Source organism: Choloepus didactylus, chromosome 15, assembly GCF_015220235.1.
Source record: "Choloepus didactylus isolate mChoDid1 chromosome 15, mChoDid1.pri, whole genome shotgun sequence".
NCBI lineage: Eukaryota > Metazoa > Chordata > Mammalia > Pilosa > Megalonychidae > Choloepus > Choloepus didactylus.
The window spans coordinates 41548655-41569877 of NC_051321.1; the positions used below are offsets into that span (position 1 = coordinate 41548655).

General features: G+C 38.8%; 1 protein-coding gene and 1 pseudogene across 8 annotated transcripts in view; one reads left to right on the forward strand and one right to left on the reverse strand.

Moving 5' to 3' along the window:
* Window positions 1–21223, reverse strand: part of CPEB3 (cytoplasmic polyadenylation element binding protein 3) — a 219073-nt gene that overhangs the window by 52246 nt on the left and 145604 nt on the right. The gene's annotated exons all lie outside the window — the stretch shown is intronic.
* LOC119510811 lies at window positions 18011–19068 on the forward strand (annotated as a pseudogene).

Consider the following 21223-nt stretch of genomic DNA (forward strand, 5'->3'; position numbering starts at 1 on the left):
TCTCAGTAGGGTTCTTCCAACCTCATGTTATACCAAGTTAAATACTGGCTCACTTCCTCCACAAAGACTAGAAGAAGGATGTTGCATATCTTGCTCTTGGTAGGACCTTGTCTGTGTACACTATGCAGAAAGGCCAGGGGACAGGGCATTCTCAATGAACAGGGGCTTGCCCCAGCCTCTTGCCTCTGAAGGGCCACCAGGATGAATACACCTTTCCTCCACATCACTATCCCCCCCACCCCCCATCTCCCATCCCCTGCAACCTTCCACACCATATCCAGCTCTGAGCTCACCTTGAACATCAGGGCAAACAGTGTCTCTCCACGGCAGTACGGTAGCTACTGAAAGGGTATGCAGATTTCACTGAGGTCTACCTCTGAAGTATAGCTAGAGATGTCAACATTGTCAACAGATAAAGGCAAAATAACTAGGAGTCACATGTAAAAGCCTGCTACAAATATTCTTACCAAGAGAACTCTCCTTTCCCAGTGAACAGCCCATAATACTTAACCAATTTCTTTAGGATGGTTCTTTGGCAGCAAATAATGCTGTGTCAAAAACAATAATTTCTACTCCCTAGTCAGCAACTTGCCACCCTCTATAATGACAATATGCTCTTAGCACTACAAATAAAGTGGCAGGTTCAACCTGCCACTTTGGGCTGTAGTCCAACAATTTCCTTCAACTCTATCTGGGGTCTTCCAACCCAAATAAAATTCACCTGAAACACCCAAATCACCCATTAAAACAACCGTCTGATACCTTTGCCTACTAAAACATCCTAATACCTCAAAGGTCAAGTAAACCCAGATGCGAATGGAAATCAAAGGACTAAAAAAAATCACGAAAGAACAATCCTTCAAACACATTTCCCTTTTGGCTCTGAGAAATTTAAGGTCAAAATAAACCAAGGAGAAAAAGATTCCTTCAACAATAGCAAGGTCAATGTGAGGTGGTAATTTTATCAATGATATACTAAAGGCAAATTCCAAAAGGTACTATGAAGAAAGGTCTGGACTAGGAACCAGAAGGTCTGGATTTAGATTAAACCCTAACATTTACCAGCTGCGTGGTAATAACAGCTAATTACTAACATTTCTTTAACACTTACTATGCACCAAGCACGGTTCTAAGTACCTTCTGTGCATTAATTCATTTCATCTTCACACACACTCTATGAGGGAAGCACTATTTTTAATTCTGTTTTACAGTTAAGGAAATTGCAAGGTGATTAAGTAACTTGTCTGAAGTCACCCAATAGGTAGTAGAACTAAGAACTTGAATAATAAATTAATGTTTCTGAGTCTCAGCTCTTTTCTCTGTAAAAATGAAGAAAATAAAGCATTTGTCCTGATTATCTTATATGTGGGTTGAGATAATATATGTAAAGGAGCTTTGTAAACTAAGGTGTCATGCAAGTGTCGATTCTTTTTAGGGCATTTAAAATTATTTACATGATATGCAAAATTAATATTGAGTTGTTGCATATGGTCATCTTATAAAAATTAGAATAGAAATTAAGGATAGTCATCTACTTTGCATTTATAAGGATTTGGTAAAGAAAAGCTCTAATTAAATTTATTTGAATGGTAGGCTGAATATTACCATAAACAATAAAATGACTGAATATTTGAGAGAATTGCCAAAAGTGCTATTATTTGTTGAAATTAATACACTACTTAAATAAAGGACAGTTATGCCTGTAAACAGAGCTCTCTATTTGTCAGTGTGATGGCAGGTTCTTCTACTAGTTTGACTGATATTAAACAAAAAAAAAAAACAAAAAACAAAACAAAAAAAGCTGGCCAAAAAATTATAAATTCCTTCTGTTCTCCCTTGCACTCTAAACTAGTAACAGATAATGGAATTATAAAATTCCTCAGGTTTCAGAAAAACGACTCTGTTCCCCAGCCAGCTGAGGACAGCGTGGGGGTTCAAAGATGTGGTGAATTATGGAAGGCCTTCAGCTCAGAGACAAAGTCTGAGGGAAGAGATGTGGGACCTAGGCAGAAGGAGGAATTTCTGGTTGCCACTGTCACCATCAAGACCCCTGGGTTATGGGCAGAATGGATGGCAGGAAATTGCCTGCTTCCCCACTGGTACCAAACAGGTGGCAGAGGAAAGGTGAGACAGCAAAGGATTTTTGGAAAAGCCTGGACTGAACAATGTAATTCTCTGGGGAAAAGAAAGACAGGAAGGTGGGGGACAGGGGACGGAACTTAATTAGGATAACTTTTATTTGGCTTGGTTTTTGAAGACTCAAGTTATAGGATTTTTTTTCTTATAGTATTTGAGAACACCTTAAGTATAACAATCTCCAAAATGTTCTTGGCTATCTTTGAAAAACATAGCTTCCTAAACTCTCAAAAACATAACTTTTCTTGTTATAATTTTCTATATTTCATCTCTGGTACAAATAATAATCACCACCAACTCCTTCAAAAAAATAACAGTATGTGCTAGGCACATTGCTAATAAACACTTTATTATATCTGTTCGCTCATTTCATCCATACCATCATTCTATGAGGTAAATACAGGAAACTGAAGCTCCAAGAGGTTAAGGGACCTCTCAGATTAAGACATAGGTAGGCATTAATTTGGGATTAAAGCCTAGGTCAATTTCCAGAGCCCTCATTATTATCCATTAATGTATACTGCCTTGCCTAAATATGTCGAGATAAAATTTTCAGTATCACTAATAAATAAAGACTTGCCTTTAAAACATCCTTGTGACAGTGATCATTTGACAGTATTTTGGAGGAGGAAGTGGTGGCTTGTGTTTTAGTCCTAACATTTAAGGCCTATGTAGATACATTTGCTCCAAAGCCTCCCAAAATTAAAGAGGAGTAGAAATCATGAATTTCAAAATAACCAGGGAAACTCAAATTTAGTTTTATTTAAGTCAATCATATTTTTATATTTAGCAAAGATGTCTGTTGGTTTCCAATATATTTTTTTAATTTTATTTTGAAATAAATTCAAACTTATAGGAACAGTTGCAAAAACAATATAAACCCCATACACAGAACTCCAGCATACCCCCACCCCCCTCCCCTGATACCCCGATCCACCAACTTTAACATCCTGTCACACTGTTTCTTTCTTTCCCTCCCTCCCTATCATCCATCATCTATTGCTCTGTCTTCTGAACATGAGAGCAAGCTGCACACACCTTGAACAAACACTATAATTCATATATACATTTCCCATGAACAAGAACATTCTTTTATGCAATCCTATTAAGCACAGCTAAGAAGGTCAAGAAATTCAACATTGATACAAAGCTTACATTCTATATTTCCTTTTTTTTTCCTTTCTTACGTCCCAACTGTGTCCCTTTGAGCCTCCTGTCCTCCATCCTCAGATCCCATCCAGGATCATCCTTGACATTTAATTGTCATTATCTATTTAGACTGTCTTTTTTTTTTTTTTTTCCCCACTTGTGGAAACATATATACAGCCTAAATTTTCCCATTCCAACCCTTCCCTAGCATTCCATTAGTGGGATTAATCACATTTAGAATGTTGCAATGCTATCACCTTCCCACCATCCATTACTAGAAATTTCCCTTCACCCCAAACAGCAACCCTACACTCATTTCTTAAGTCCCCATTGCCCCTTCCCCCACTTCTCGTAACCCATACTTGACTTTTCATCTCTATGGTCATATTCTCTGATACTTTGTGTTTACCATGGGGCTTAAATTTAACCTCTTAAATCTATAACAATCTTGTTTTTCTTTGATACCAACTTAACTTCAATAGGACATGTAAACTATGTTCCTACACTCCTCCATTCCCCCACCTTTATGTAGTTCTTCTCAAACATTACATATTTTACATTGAGTCCAAAACCACTGATTTATCATTACCATTTACATATTTTAGATCCTGTAGGAAGTAAATAGTGGAGTTACAAATCAAAAATACAATAGTATTGGTATTTATATTTACCATGTGATCTTTACTGGAAATCTTTATTTCTTCATGTGGTTTCAGTCAATTGTTTAGTGTCCCTTCCTTTCCGCCTGCTCAATTCCCTTTAGCATTTCTTATAGGACTGATCTACTGGTGATGAAGTCCCTCAGCTTTTGATTATCTGGGAATGTTTTCATCTCCCCCTTATTTTTACCCTTCAGTTGTTTGTGAATTTTCTAAGTCTCTGATAGTTATTGACTTCTATTTGCATTCCATTGTGGTCAGAGAATGTGCTTTGAATAAATACAATTTTTTTTTAGATTTATGGAGGCTTGTTTTACGTCCCAGCATATGGTCTATTCTGGAGAAAGATCCATGAGTACTAGAGAAGAATGTGTGCCCTGGTGATTTGGGATGTAATGTTCTATAGATGTCTATTAAATTCCTCTCTATCTCTCTCTCCTTTCTTTGTTTCTATGTCAGTAGGGCTCCCTTTAGTATCTGAAGTAGGGCAGGTCTTTTATTAGCAAAATCTATCAGCATTTGTTTGTCTGTGAAAAATTTAACCTCTCCCTCAAATTTGAAGGAGAGTTTTGCTGGATAAAGTATTCTTGGTTGGAAATGTTTCTCTCTCAGAATTTTAAATATGTCATGCCACTGCCTTCTTGCCTCCATGGTAGCGGTGAGTAGTCAATACTTAGTCTTATGTTGTTTCCTTTGTATGTGGTGAATTGCTTTTCTCTTGCTGCTTTCAGAACTTGATCCTTCTCTTCAGTATTTGACAGTCTGATCAGAATAAGTCTTGGAGTGGGTTTATTTGGATTTATTCTATTTGGAGTTTGCTGGGCATTTATGCTTTGTGTATTTATATCGTGTAGAAGGTTGGGGAAGTTTTCCCCAACAATTTGTTTGAATACTCTTTCTAGACCTTTACCCTTCTCTTCCCCTTCTGGGACACCAACAATTCCTAAATTTGGAAGTTTTATTTTATCTATTGTATTCTGAGATCCATTATGATTCTTTTTTTAATTTTTCCCCCATTCTTTCTTTTGTTCTTTCATTTTCCATTCTGCAGTCCTCAAGGAGGCTGAGTTGTCGTTCAACTTCCTCTAATCTTGTATTATGAGTATTCAGAGTCTTTTTAATTTGGCCAACAGTTTCTTTAATTTCCATAAGATCTTCTATTTCTTTATTTACTCTTGCAATTTCTTCTTTATGCTCTTCTAGGGTCTTCTTCATGTCCTTTATATCCTGTGCCATGCTCTTCTTCATGTCCTTTATATCCTATGCCCTGCTCTCATTGTTTGTCCTTAATTCTTTGATTAATTGCACCAAGTACTGTGTCTCTTCTGATCTTTTGATTTTGGTGTTGGGGTTTGGGTTCTCCATATTGTCTGGTTTTACCATATGCTTTAAGATTTTCTGTCGTTTTTGGCCTCTTGGCATTTGCTTTACTTGATAGGGTTCTTTCTGGATATAAAAAATACCGATCTCTAATTGTCAGATCTATAGCTTGGTGGTGTACACTTTCTCTAACTAACCAGCAGATGGCGTCCATGAGTCACTTATTGCCCTCAAGTCAGTTCTCCCCAATTCTGTCTTTGTGGTGTGTGGGGACCTGATTCTTGTGGGGTTCAATTGGTGCACTAAGTTTGGGTGTGTTGTTGGTACTGTCCGCCCTGAATGTGGGGTGTGTGTCTGGGTGGTTAGGGAGGCAGGGCAGCTTTAATAATCAAACCTCCCAGGTGTTCCAGGAGGTTTAAGGCTGTTGCAAGAGTCTAAGCCTTCATTTCAGTCTTGCCACGGGTTGTCTCTGCCGCTGACCCACAAGTCCCCAGCATTTGCGTAGGGTCCCTGGGATTTCCGAGCGGGTCCCCCCTCTCAGCCATGCTCTTCCAGGACCTCTGCCAAGGGAAGGCTGTGCCACGTCACAAGTGCGTGATGGCCCGCCAGGGAAGCCCTGGGCCACTGGGCCATGCAGGGGCGTTCCCAGCCTGCTGTAAAGATGGCTGAATGGGGCGTGTTAATCTCCCCCTCCTCGCACAGCTCCGCCTTCCCCGCTCCGGGACAACCAGCTGCAGGCCACTGTCCACAGCTGATATTGCGGCGTGTGCACAGTGCTGCTGGAAAAACTCCCCATCACACTGGGTTTCTTGGTGCGGCTCTGGGCTGTGGGTCGGGCCCAGGCAGGAGTGTCCCCCGTTTGCCAGGGAGATGGCTGCAAGGGGTGCGGTTTCTTTCTCCTTTTGGCTCCCCTCTGCCCCCCTGGCTCTGAGACAATCAGCAGCGGGCTATCCTCCATGCCAGACACCAAGATGTTGGCACAGTCTGCTCCTGCCGTGCTTCACTGAGCAGTTCTCACCATCTTAACTGCAGCCGCTCCTGGGTTTTTTTGTCTTTTTTTTTTAAAGGAACTAGTCCCACACTGCAGCACGGCTGCCGGACTTTCAGCCAGCTCACTCACTCGTTTCAGAATGCAGACTCCCGGTTTCACCAAGTGCACGGTCCCTGTGGATTTAGCAGACCTTGTCTGGCTGGTGCATCGCTGGGAACTGGTGTTCTGGTCACTTTCTGGCTTTTATCTAGTATTTTTCATGGAGGTGTTTTTTTGCCCTGTCTCACCTAACTGCCATCTTAGGTTCTCCTCCAATGTAATTTTAATATGTACATTTAAAATGAAGGCTCTTGAGGGAGTTAAAGAACATATCTCAATAAATTAAATGAGATTTTAATAAAATTAGTATCACCACACAGTAATAATCAACTTAAGCAAGACTCTTTAATGGGTGAATCTGGGGGAGAACAGGATATTCATACAACCTTAAAATATCACTTCATGGATTAATCAGTATTCGTAAAGGGAGAAGAAGATAGCTTTGCAATGGAGGGATCTGGCAGGCACTACCTTAACCAAATGATCAAACTTAACATCACCAATAAGAGGACAAACTGACATCACATGCTTCCTGTATGGTGTCCTTTTCAGTGCAGCACATCCTCTATGTAGTTTTCCTGCTAACAATGTTTAACTGAATGTCATCATGAGGAAACAATTAGACGATCCCAAATTAAGGATATTCTATAAAAACTGGCATGATTGCACAGCACAGTGAGCTCTGTTAAACCACAGCTATAATTAATAGTACAATTATAAAAATGTACTTTCATCAATTGTAACAAATGTTCCCACCAATGCAAGGTGTTAAAAATAGGGAGGCGGAAGACAGCAGAACAGGAGAGGCAGAGTAAACATCTCCTCCATGAAAGGCAATAGAGAAGGGGCAGAGGGCACCCAGAACAGCGGTTCCGGGGTGTGAATGGCTAGAGAGGGAACTCGGTAATGCATAGTGGAGAACTGGATGGAGAGGTGGAGAGACTGCACTTGAAAGGATGGGATGAGTGTTTGACCAGGACTATCGCCTGGGACTGGCGGCTGGAGCCAGACACCAAGAGTGAGAGAGAGCAGCTTTCCATGCCCTGTGTACCCATTTCAGCAGTTGGCTGGGGAGATAACCCTTCACAGCCCCACAGCTGGGAGTTCCCTTGAGGGAACTCAGGATTCAGCAGACTTGTGGGGACCACGTTTACTCTTTTCCATAGAAGCCCACAGTGTACAAAGGCAAGAAGCGGGGAGAGGCGAGGGTGCCACACAGAAGCGCCAGGAGTCCATTCCCAACCCCAGAGGCTCGTGGGCACATGGCAGACATGGTCTGGGGCACATTTGAGCTGGGGGGTGAAACACGCAGACCCGCCGCTCAAGAGCGGTCCACTCGGAGGCCTGGGAATTACAAGATTCACTGTGCTCTTAAACGGACTCCCTGCAGAGCTGAAGAGGGCCCACTCCCAGCGCCCAGGGCTGGCAGTCCCCAGTGTACATGGAGAACTGGTACGCCAATTGGTTTTCCACCTGGCTTGGACCCCAAACAGTGCATAGCCAAAGTTGGGGGAAAACTGGCTTCTCTTATGCTGGGAGAAGGGAAAACTGCACTCCAGCAAGCTGCAGCGCTGTCAAATTATATAAATGCTGAAATCATCATGAATATCTCAAAACAACCTTACCAAGATAAGCAAATTCCTTGAAGCCAACAGAAAATCACAAAGCATATGAAGACCCAAGTAGATATTGACATATGAAACAACCAATTAAAAACCCAGAGAAAACACAAAATCTGGAGCAATTAAATCAACAAAGTACTTACAAATCCCCAAAACAACTTCAATGGGTTGGCTAAAGACATAAAAGACATCAAGATGACTCCAGAAGAGCATAAAGAAGAATTTTAAAGAGTAAATTTTAAAAATAGGAGAGTTTATGGAAATAAAGGGTACTGTAGATCAAAGTAAAAACATACTAGAGGGGCAACAGCAGATTTGAAGAGGCAGAAGAAAGAATAAGTGAATTTGAGGACAACCCAACTGAATGCAAATTCACAAAATTTGAAAAAATCGAAAAATTTGAAATGGATCTCAGGGAAATTAAGGAAAATATGGAGCACGCAAATATAAGACTCATTAGTGTCCGCAAAGGACAAGAGCAAAGGGCTAGGAAGATTATTTGAGGACATAGTAGGGAAAACCTTCCCAACCCTTCTAAGTGACATAAATATGCAAATCAAAGAAGCCCAATGAACTCCAAATAGAATAAATCCAAATAGACCTACTCTAAGACATATAGTAATTAGATTGTCAAATGCTGAAGAGAAGGATAAAGTCCTGAAAGCAGCAAGAGAGACGTGATCCAACACATAAAAGGGAAACAACATAAGACTAAGTACTGACTACTCAGTGGATGATATGGAGGCAAGAAGGCAGTGGTATGACATATTTTGACATATTTAAGATTCTAAAAGAGAAAAATTGCCAGCCAAGAATTCTTTATCCAGCAAAGCTCTCTTTCAAAATTGAAGGAGAGAGGGAGAAGAAAATGGCAGCATAGAGAGGAGTGGAGGGCAGTCTATCCCCCTGGAACAACTAATAAGCAACCAGGCACAACTAGTAAATAATCTGGAATAACTGCAGGGGGACAAATGTGATCATCCACTCATCATACACCAACCTGAACTGGGAGGATGCCTGAGATCGCAGCATAAAATCTGTAAGTAAAAACCGTGGATCCAAGCCAGGAGCCCCCTCCCCCATGGCCCAAACTGCAAAGCCTCGTGGAGCTAGAGAGCAGCTCTCTCTGAGCAAGCAAACGGAGCTTGATAAGACTATGTGCGATTTCTCAATAGAAACCATGGATGCAAGAAGTGGGGTGATATATTTAAGATACTGAAAGAGAAAAACCACCAACCAAGAATCCTATATCCGACAAAACTGTCCTTCAAATATGAGGGAAAGCTTATAATATTCTCTGACAAACAGACAATGATAGAGTTTGTGAACAAGATACCTGCTTTATAGGAAACACTAAAGGAAGCCCTGCAGACAGAAAGGAAAAGACAGGAGTGAGAGGTTTGGAAAACAATTCTGGGAGACAGTAGCACAGGAATGTAAGTACACTGAACAGAGATGACTGTGAGCATGGTTGAAAGAGGAAGGTTAGGGGCATGTGGGACACCAGAACGAAAGACAAAAGATAAAGACTGGGACTGTATAACTCAGTGAAACCTAGGGTGCACAACAATTGTAATAAAAGGTACAAATATGTTTTCACATGAGGGAGAACAAATGTCAACATTGCAAGGTGTTAAAAATAGGATGGGATTGGGGGGAAGATACAATCAATGCAAACTAGAGACTATAAGTAACAGAAACATTGTATTATGCTTCCTTTAATATAAAAAAGGCAATATACCAAAGTTAAATGCATATGGGGGTGGGGGGGAACATAGGGAAAGGGTATGGGACTCTTAGCATTGGTGATGTTGCCTGACTCTCTATTCTACTTTAGTTTAATGCTATCTTTCCCTTTGTTGCTTTCTAGCTGTCTTGTTTGTTTTTTCTCTTTCTTTTTTCTTTTTCTTTTGTCCCTCTATCTTGACTGTACTTTGACTCTTCTTCCTTCTTTGTGGAAGAAATGGAGATGTCCTTATATAGATAGTGGTGATGGTGCTGAATACATAAATATGTGACTATACAGGGAACCAACGATTGTTTACTTAGGATGGAATGTATGGTGTGTGAATAAAACTGTCTTACAAAAAATAGGTTGATGAAGAAATCTTGAGGGCACTATACTGAGCAAAATAAGACAGACACATAAGGACAAATATTGCAGAGTCTCACTGATATGAACTAATTATAATACGTAAACTCATAGACATGAACTGTAAGTTGCCAGGATATAGAACGAGGCTAAAGAATGGGGAGCTGTTGCTTATTATGAACAGAATGTTCACCTAGGGTGAACTTAAATGTTTGGAAATGGACAGGGGTGATGGTTGCATGTTGTGAGAACAGTATGTTGTGTGAAGGTGGTGGAAAGGGTAAGCTTGGAGTCACGTATGTCACCGTAAGGAAAGTAGGAGGTTAAAAGATGGGAATATATAAAACAGTGAATCTTGTGGTGGACAATGTCCATTATTAATGGTACAAATATTAGAAATCTCTCTCATGAACTAGAACAAATGTATGACACTATAACTACAAGTTAATAATAGAGGGGCATATAGGAAAAAATATATACCTATTGCAAACTATATACTATAGTTAGTAGCATTTTAACATTCTTTCATCAACAGTAACAAATGTACTACACCAAAACTATGAATCAATAATGGAAGGGGGGTGGTTAGGAGTATGGGAGGATTTGAGTTTCCTTTTTTTTGTCTTTATTTCTTTTCTGGAGTAATGAAAATGTTCAAAAAGTGAAAAAATATTAATTGTGGTGATGGATGCACAGCTGTATGATGGTACCATGGGCAATTGATTGTACACTTTGGATCTTTGGATAATTAAATAGTTTGTGAACAATCTCAATATAAAAAATAAACAAAACAAAAAAAAAACAACATTATGCTAAGTGAAAGAAGTCAGTCATACAAGGCCAAAAAAAGCAAAAAATTGATGGAGAGTTTATAATTCTCACAGACAGACAAATGCTGAGAGAATTTGTTAACGAGACCTGCCCTGCAAGAAATACTAAAAGGAGCACTAGCAGCTGAGAAAAAAAGAAAGGAGAGCGAGGTCTGGAGGACACAGAACTGAAGAATATTAGCAAGGGTAACTTAAGGAAAAAGGGGGGGGTGTGTGGAAAATGGATCTGACAATTAAAAAACAAAGGATAAGATGGCTGGTTCAAGAACTGCCTTGACAATAATAACTGAATGTGAATGGATCAAACTCCCCAATTAAAAGATACAGACTGGTAGAATGGATTAAAAAGTACGGCCCATCCATATGCTGTTGACAAGATATTCATGTTAGACCCTGCGGCAGAAAGAGACTAAAAGTGAAAGGACGGAAAAAAATATTCTGTGCAAGCTGCAACCAAAAGAAAGGAGGGGTAGCTATACTAAGGTAAGGCAAAATAGACTTTAAATGCAAAGATGTCACAGGAGACAAAGAAGGACACTATATACTAATAAAAGAGACAATTCACCCAGGAGAGATAACAATCATAAATGTTTATGCACCCAATCAAGAGCTCCAGAGTACATGAGACAAACATTGGCAAAACTGAAGGGAGCAACAGACACATCTACAATAATAGTGCGAGACTTCAACACCACTCTCTTCTATAGATAGAACAACTAGACAGAGGAAAAGTAAGGAAATTGAGAACTTAAACAATGAAACAAATGAATTAAGACTTAAGAAATGTATATAGATCGTTACTTCCCAAAGTACCAGGATACACATTCTTCTCTAGTGCCCATGGAAAGTTTTCTAGGATAGATCATATGCTGGGGCACAAAACAAGTCTTAATAAATTTAAAAAGATTAAAGTTATTCGAAGCACATTCTCTTGACCATAATGGAATACAACTAGAAATCAAAACCCACCAAAGAACCAGAACATCCACAAATATGTGGAGGTTAAAAAACACACTCCTAAACAAACAGTGGACAAAGAAGAATTTGCAAGAGAAGTAGGTAAATATCTAGAGACGAATGAAAACAAGAACACAATTTAACAAAACCTATGGGATGGAGAGAAGGCAGTACTGAGAGGGAAATTAATAGTTCTAAATGCATACATCAAAAGAGAAGAAAGAGCTAAAACAAAAGACCTAACTGAACAACTGAAGAGGCTAGAGAATGATCAGCAAACTAACCCTAAAGCAAGTAGAAGAAAAGAAATAAGGATTAAAACAGAAATAAATGAGCTTCACAGACATACGGGACTGGCGGTTTGACGGGCTGAGTCCACTACCACAGGACTTGCCCTTGGGAAGACTGTTGCTGCAAAGGAGACGCTAGGCCTGCCTATAATTGTGCCTAAGAGTCTCCTCATGAGTGCCTCTTTGTTGCTCAGATGTGGCCCTTTCTCTCTAGCTAAGCCAACTTGGCAGATGAAATCATTGCCCTCCCCCCTACATGGGATCAGACACCCAGGGGAGTGAATCTCCCTGGCAACGTGGAATATAACTCCGGGGAGGAGTCTAGATCCAGCATTGTTGGATGGAGAACATCTTCTTGACCAAAAGGGGGATGTGAAAGTAAATGAAATAAGCTTCAGTGTCAGAGAGATTCCAAAAGGAGCCAAGAGGTCACTCTGGTGGGCATTCTTACACACAATATAGACAACCCTTTTTGGGTTCTAGTGAATTGGAAAGGCTGGCAGTGAATGCCTGAGGCTATCAAACTACAACCCAGAGCCCCTGAATATTGGGGATGATTGTATAAAAATGTAGCTCATGAGGGGTGACAGTGTGATTGGAAGGGCCATGTGGACCGCACTCCCCTTTGTCCAGTATATGGATGGATGGGTAGAAAAATGGGGGCAAAAGAAAAAGGCACCCAGTGTTCTTTTTTACTTTAATTGTTCTTTTCCACTTTAATTTTTATTCTTATTATTTTTGTATGTGTGATAATGAAAATGTTCAAAAATTAATTTTGGTGATGAACGCACAACTATATAATGGTACTGTGAACAACTGAATGTACGCTTTGTTGACTGCATGGTGTGCTAATGTATCTCAATAAAATTGAATTAAAAAAAGAAATAAATGAGCTGGAGAACAAAAAAACAATAGAGAGAATAAATAAAACCAAAAGTTCTTTGAGAAGATCAACAAGATTAATAAACCCTTAGGTAGACTGACAAAGTCAAAAAGAGAGAAGATGCAAATAAATAAAATCAGAAATAAGAGCAGGGTCATTATTATGGAGGCCAAAGAAATTTACAAGAAATTTTAAAAATCATAAGAGGATACTGTGAACAACTGCAGGCCAACGAACTACACAATCTAGAGGAAATGGAGAATTTCCTGGAAACACATGAACAACCTAGAATGACCTGAAAAGAAATAGAAGACCTCAACAAACAATCACCAGCAAAGAGATACAATCAATCATCAAATATCTCCATGCAAATAAAAGCCCAGGGCCACATGGCTTCATGGGGTTATTTTTGCAAATTTTCCAAAAAGAACTGATACCATCCATTCATGCTCAAACTCTTTCAAAAAATTGAAGAAAAAAGAGTACTACCTAACTCATATGAAACTAACATCACTCTAATACCAACACCAGATAAATATACTAGAAGAAAGGAAAACTACAGGCCAATCTCCCTAATGAATACAGAAGCAAAAATTCTCAACAAAATACTTGCATATCGAATCCAAAGGTACACTAAAAGAATTATACACCACAACCTAGTGGGGTTCATTCCTGGCATGCAAGGGTGGTCCATCGTAAGAAAATCAATCAATGTAATACAACACATTAAGAAATCAAAAGGGAAAAATCAAATGATCATCTCAATAGACACTGAAAAAGCATAAGACAAAATTCAGCATCCCTTTTTGATAAAAACATTTCAAAAGGTAGGAATTGATGGCAACTTCCTCAATATGATAAAGGGCATATATAAAAACCCACAGCCAACATAGTACTCAAAGGTGAGTGACTGAAAGCCTTCCACCTAAGATCGGGAAAAGACAAGGATGCCCACTGTCACACCTATTATTCAACACCGTGCTAGATGTTGTAGCCAGAGCAATTTGCCAGGAAAAAGAAATAAAAGGTACCCAAACTGGAAAGAAAGAAGCAAAACTGTCATTATTTGCAGATGATATGATCTTATATTTGGAAAATCCTGAGAATTCGATGACAAAGCTACGTGAGCTAATAAACAAATTCAGCAGGGGGCAGGATACAAAATTAATGCGCCTAACTCAGTAATGTTCTTATACACTAGTAATGACCTAACAGAAGACGCAATCAAGAAAAAAATTCCTATTCAGAATAGCAACTAGGAATAAACTTAACCAAGGATGTAATAGATCTCTACATAGAAAATTACAAAACATTACTAAAAGAAATCAAAGGGGACCTAATAAGATGGAAAGATATTCTGTGTTCACAGACAGGAAGGATAAACATTGTTAAAATGTCAATTCTACCCAAATTGTTCTACAGATTCAATGCAATTCCAATCAAAATTCCAACAACCTGCTTTGCAGACTTGGAAAAGCTAGTTACCAAATTTATTTGGAAGGGAAAGGGGCCTCGAATTGCCAAAAACATTCTAAAAAAGAACAATGTGGGATGACTTACACTTCCTGACTTTAAAGCCTACTATAAAAGTCACGGTGGTCAAAATGGCATGGTATTGGCATAAACATACTGATCAATGGAATCAAATCGAGAGTTCAGAAACAGACCACCAGATCTATGCTTGACTGATTTTTGACAGGGTCCCCAAATCCCCTGAAGTGGGACTGAACAATGTCTTCAACAAGTGGGGCTGGGTAAAAAGAAAAGAAAAAAACAAAACAAAACAAAACCAAAAAAAATATGGGGCTGGGAGACTTGGATATCCATATCCAAAATAACGAAAGAGGACCTCTACCTGATACCCTAAACAAAAATTAACTCAAAATGGATCAAAGACCTCAATATGAGAGAGCACAATAAAACACTTGGAAGATAATATAGGGAAACACCTTCAAGACCTAGTCACAGAAGGTAGCTTCTTAGATCTTACATCCACAGCACAAGCAACAAAAGAAAAAAACAGATAAATGGGAACTCCTCAAAATCAAAAGCTACTGTGCCTCAAAAAACTTTTTCAAAAAGGTAATGGGGCAGCCAACTCAATGGAAGAAAATATATCTGATAAGAGACTGATATCCTCCATATATAAAGAAATCCTACTACTCAACAACAATAATACAAACAGCTCAATTATAAGATGGACAAACGATGTGAAAAGACATTTTTCCAAAAAGGAAATAAAAATGGCAAAAAACTCATGAAAAAATACTCATCTTCAATAACTATTAGGGAAATGCAAATCAAAACCACAATGAGATATCTCACAGCACTAAGAATGGCTGCCATTAAACAAACAGGAAACAACAAATGCTGGAGAGGATGTGGAGAAACTGGAACCCATAGCACAAGCACAGCAACACTGACGTGGGAATGTATAATGATACAGCCGCTGTGGGAAGACAGTTTGGTGGTTCCTCAGAAAACTAGATGTTGAGTTACCCTATGATCTGGCAATTTCACCTCTCTGTCTATACCCAGAAGATCTGAAAGCAGTGACACCAACAGACATTTGTACAGAGATGTTCATAGCGGCATTGTTCACAATTGCCAAGAGATGGAAACAATCCAAGTGTCCTTCAACAGACGAGCGGATAAACAAAATGTGGTATATACATACAATGGAATACTAAGCAGCAGTAAGAAGGAATGAGGTCTTGAAACATATGGCAACATGGATGAATGCTGATGGTATAATGCTGAGTGAAGTAAGTCTGACACCAAAGGAGAGATATTGTATGTTACCACTACTATGAATATCCCAGGCAATGTAAAATCATTGTCTTATAATGTAGAATATAGGGGACCTAGAGATAGACAGAAGCTGGTGAAGGGGAATGATAACCTAATATGTTCTGATATGTTAATGAGTGTGAATTTAAAGGTATGGGAATGGACAGGGGTGATGACTGTTCATTAATGGGATTATAAATATTAGAGCTGCATTGAAGGCAAACATGATTGAAAGGGATTGTTTAAAGGCATGCATCCTACAGATTAGCACTACAAATATAAATAATTGCTTGCATGATATACTTTTAAGGTATAACACTGGTACAAAGAGTTAACAACAGAGTGGTATATGGGAAAAACTACCTATTGCATAATAGACTCTATAATTATTAGGAATACCTTACTAGTACTACACAAATACTAGGGATAAATAAGTAAGGACTGGTAAGAGCTCTGGGGTCTTTTGGGTCATGAGAATTGTATAAAATAGAGAGTGATAACAATTGTACAATTAAGTGAAGATAATGTGTGGCACTGATTGTTTACCTTGGACAGAACATATGCTATATGAAATTAGGAACCCCCTAGTTAATAAGTCAAGCCCTCAATCTTGAGGCTTGTTCTTGTGAAACCTATGGCTATAAACGGGAGACTAAGCCCACCTATAATTACACCTAGGAGTCACCTCCAGAGAACCTCTTTTTCCCTCAGATGTGGCCGACTTTCCAAATAAATTCATCACCCTCCCCCTACATGGGACAGGACTCCCAGGTGAGTAAGACTTCCTGGCGACATGGGACACAGAACCCAAGAATGAGACTGACCCTGACATTGAGGGATTGAGAGTGCCTTTTTGACCAAAAGGGGGAAAAGAAAAGCAACAAAATAAGGCTTCAGTGGCTAAGAGGTTTTAAATAGAGTCGAGAGGCTGTCCTGGAGGTTACTCCTAAGCAGGCTTCAGCTAGATACGCCAAATGACCACAGTATGATAAGCCCAAATCAACAGTAGTCCTGATAACCCTAAAGAATATCCTGGTCCCTATCTGAGACTGTATAAACGTTTCACTCATTAAGTGTATTTTTTCAGAAACTTAAATCCTCCAGAGTGTTCCTATGCCAGATAAGTCCCAAAACTCGGAGGCAACAGCCTTTTCAAGAACATTAACCACATATGCCTTTCCCATAATGTCAACACCCTTTTTTAACATGAAAAAGTTAGGGTGGTCACTGCCTAGAAGTGGTCACTTCCCTGAAGACAGGGAAAGTGATTAAACTCGAGGAAAGGGTAGTAACAGACAAGATAGAATTCAACAAAGCATTACAAATACTGAATCTTTATAGAATTTTTTTTTCTTAGCTTCTAGGGTATTACAACAGCTAAAGGAAAGAACTGAAATGGTGGAACTATAACCCATAATGTTCGTTGAAATTTGCTCTATAGCTACTTGTTAAATTGTATTTTGAAAGTTATCACCTTTCTGAATATATGTTATATTTCACAATAAGGAAATAACTGAAATTGTGGAACTGTAACCCATAACGTTCTTTGAAATTTGCTACTTGTTAAATCCCACATTGAAAGTTATCGCTTTTATGTATGTATGTTGCATTCCACAATAAAATAGTGAAAAAAAATAAGGTGGCATATGGGAATCCTGTATTTTATGCATGTTTGTTTAGTAAACCCACAACTTCTCTAATGAAAAAAAAAATAAAATGGAGGGGAAACCAATGGGCATGGGTTCTTCAAATGATACAAAAGACAAAAAGCCAGTAAGGAGATTAAAGAGATATGACAAGTAAACGCAAGGCTTGGAGGGCAAGGGGCAGCACAGTGGACTGGTCCCCAGCAGGCCGGCCCCTCGGCCCTGTCCCTGCCTCGCCTGCGTATGAATGCTGCATGCACAGCTCGGTGTCTCCTTGGGGCTCTTTCCTGGTGCTCTGTTGTGCGCTACACACGTGCAGTCGAAAAATCATTGTGTCTTCTCTGGAGGGTGAAAATGTATAGAATTGATTTCACGGATCTGGTAACAAGGCAAAAGATGCTGGTCTAAGTGAAGCCAGAGAAGTAAGGTCTTTATAGACAAGAATTTTAGTTCTGGAGGTGTGGTATCATCAGTAGCTGTTCATCCTTCTACAGTAAATACCCGTGGAAAGCAACTCTTGGACAGTACAATATCAACATTGCACAGCAAGTGGTAATCGGTATGCCTCAGAGACCTGCAGTGCCAAATATTATACTGGTACGAAGTCCACACACCCCTAACACACACTCTGTATCACAGAACCAGGCTTCAGACTCCTCACCTTGGTCTGCTGGGGAACATAACAGAAAAGGAGAGAAGATTGGCAAGGGTCTGGGGCATTTTTCAAGAAGGTTTGTGAGAAGGTTCAGAGGAAAGAAACCACTTCCTATAATGAAGCAGCAGATGAATTGGTCATGAAGTTCAGCACTGCTGATAACCATATTTTACCAAATGAATCAGCTTACGACCAGAAGATTGTAAGACGATGTTAAATGTCTTAATGGCCATACTTAAGACATACTTAAATGTCTTAATGGCCAGAAACATTATCTCCAAGGAGAAGAAAGAAATCAAATGGATTGGTTTGCCTACTAACTCGGCTCAGGAATGTCAGAATTTAGAGGTGCAGAGACAGAGAAGATGTGAAAGAATAAAAAAGAAACAGTCAACTTCAAGAACTTAGTCTACAGCAAATTGCCTTAAAGAATTTTGTGCAGAGAAACCGCCAAGTAGAGCAGCAAGCAAACCAGCCACCTCTCTCCAACTCTGTCACCCAACTTCCGTTCATCATCGTGAACACCAGCAAGAAGACAGTGATCAACTGCAGTATTTCTAACAACAAATTTGAGTATCTATTTAATTTTGACAACATGTTTGAAATCCATGATGACACAGAAGTATTAAAGTAAAAGGGAATGGCTTGTGGAATAAAATCAGGAAGCTGTTCAGCCGAAGACTCTAAAATGGCTACAAGTTTGGTACCTAAAGCTCTGGAACCTTATGTGACAGAAATGGCTCAGGGATCAATCAGTGGTGTATTTGTCACATCATCAGGTTCAACTTCAAATGGCACAAGGCCTTCTGCCAGTGACTTGACCAATGGTGCAAAAAAGTCATTGGCCAAGAGTTCCAGTGGGTCTCAGGACAGCGGCTCCAGGTGTCTAATGTTGGGGAAGACAATGATGGTGACAATGACTTTAAATAAAAATGACGATGAAGACTGATTTTCTTGGCTTGTAGACCCCCCTTCCCCCTTCAAATTCAGCTTCAGGAAAAAACAGTTGGGGAAGAGAAACTATTTTTTTTTTAATGTGAGTTTTTCTGTTTCTTTTTGATCTACTCCCAAGAAGATATTGGTAAGCTACTGAGTTTAGATACGTACCTCCAATAAGCAAGGAAGGATTTTTTTTTGTAAGATTTTTAAAATGTGATGTGGATGTGTGTTTTGACAGTGTGCTGATGCAGAGTCTTTATTTACTTTTTAGGATTTTGTGTTTTCATTTCCTAATTTTTTTTTTTAAATTCAGAGTTCTTTTGTGCCCCCTTAACAATTCTTGCTGAGTTTGCTGAAGAAATTATACTTCATCCACATCAATGAAAATAAAATGTTATCCTTTTGTGGAAAATGATACACTGAATGACCATTTATTTGCAGTGTGTTTTGAATGGTGCCACTACCAACAGATAGCAAGATGACATAGCAAGTTTTTATTTTGTTTAATCATGTGGTGTCCAAAGAACCAAGCAAAATAGCAAAGCTCTACTTTTTAAAACATTAAGCACCATAAATTTTATTATCCCTTTATTTTCCCTTAAATTATGTTAACTATTGTGATTCCATCAAGCTTATACTTTTTTTTTTGCAGCAAATTACAAAGATTTGTTCGTTTTTTAATTTTTGTTTGTTTGGTAAAAGTTGATTGCCATGCTGGCGCAGCTATATAAACTATTTTGAAGGCTTAGAATGGTTTATTGCTTATGGTAAAATTACCCTGATTTCTTACAGGCAACATTTAGAAACTTTTGATAATATAGTTGCTTACATACTTATAAGTCTATCATTTAAAGACATGTACTGAAACAAATGTTACTTTTGTTCCATAAGCACCTTCCTATAATCTGTTAAAAGTTGAAATTAAATATACAGAATGTTTTAACAGTTCTTTAGCTCAAAATGTGTCAGTCATAAATAGTTCTTTTTTAATTAAGAAAGGAAAAGGAATTTCAGGTAAGGCAGTAGTATCTTTTAAAATTTATTCACAAAACAACAGCACAGTTGCTGTTAACTACCTATTTTTAAACAATACTCCTTTTATTGAAACAAAAATAAACTTTTCTGTAATATTTTATGGAATATAAAGAGAAAAAAAATGCTAGGCTTATACTCTGATCAAATCTTGGATTAAGAAAAACAGCTCTAAAGGACATTATTGGAGCAATCTGAATATTCCTTGTTCTCAGGAGATATATGCTTAAGTATTTAGGAGTGAGGGGTCTTGAAGTCAAATGGTTTAATGAAAATATAGATGCAAATACACACACATGTATATGTATGAAGAGAAAGCAAGTGTGGGAAAATGCTAACAATTGGAGAATCTAACAGAAGGCTATAAGGCATTTATTATACTGTTCTTGCAACTTTTTTGTAGGTTTGAAATTTTTCAAACTAAAAATTTGCAAGGAAAAAAAAAAGAGCAAAGTCTATCCAGAGAAGTGGGGAATATACTCTCCCATTCTCTAAAGAGGTGTGTTGTTTTTTTAAAAAGAGAACCAATAGTTCTTAGAATCAACTAATGCTATTAGTGACTTACATGTTTTAAGCAACAACTACAAATGAGAAAAACAATTTCAGCCATGGAGCTGTGCCCTGAATACTGGTGCATACATAAAATTGGGGCAAACCAAAGGATAGTCCTTTCTGAGTAAGAGAGACCAGATTCAGAGGTATGGGTCCACAGTCTGGAAAGGTAAAGAGCTCTCCCCTCTCGCAGAATTCACACTCTCTGATTACCAGTGACACTCCTAAAGACATTTGAAGGGCAAATCTCCAGCCATAGCTGCCTGAGTTCAGACTTTTTTTTGGCACAGACAGTCCATTCCAAACATTCTTTTTGACCTTGGCTTTCAAGTCAGAGGACTTACCTGTTTTGCCTCAAGAGACATGTCTTCGATTTCAATGCAATAGATCAAAAAATAGGTATAGGAATGACTGTAGGAACAGAAACTAAAAGGATGAATAAGCAAAGGAAGAGCCCTGACCTGGAAAAAGTCTAAAAATAAAGGACTAATGAATGACACAAAAAGTACTATTTTGGAGGTATGTAGACATCAAATCCTGTGGAACACTGGAATGAAGCAAATGAGAGCAGAGGTGTCCAA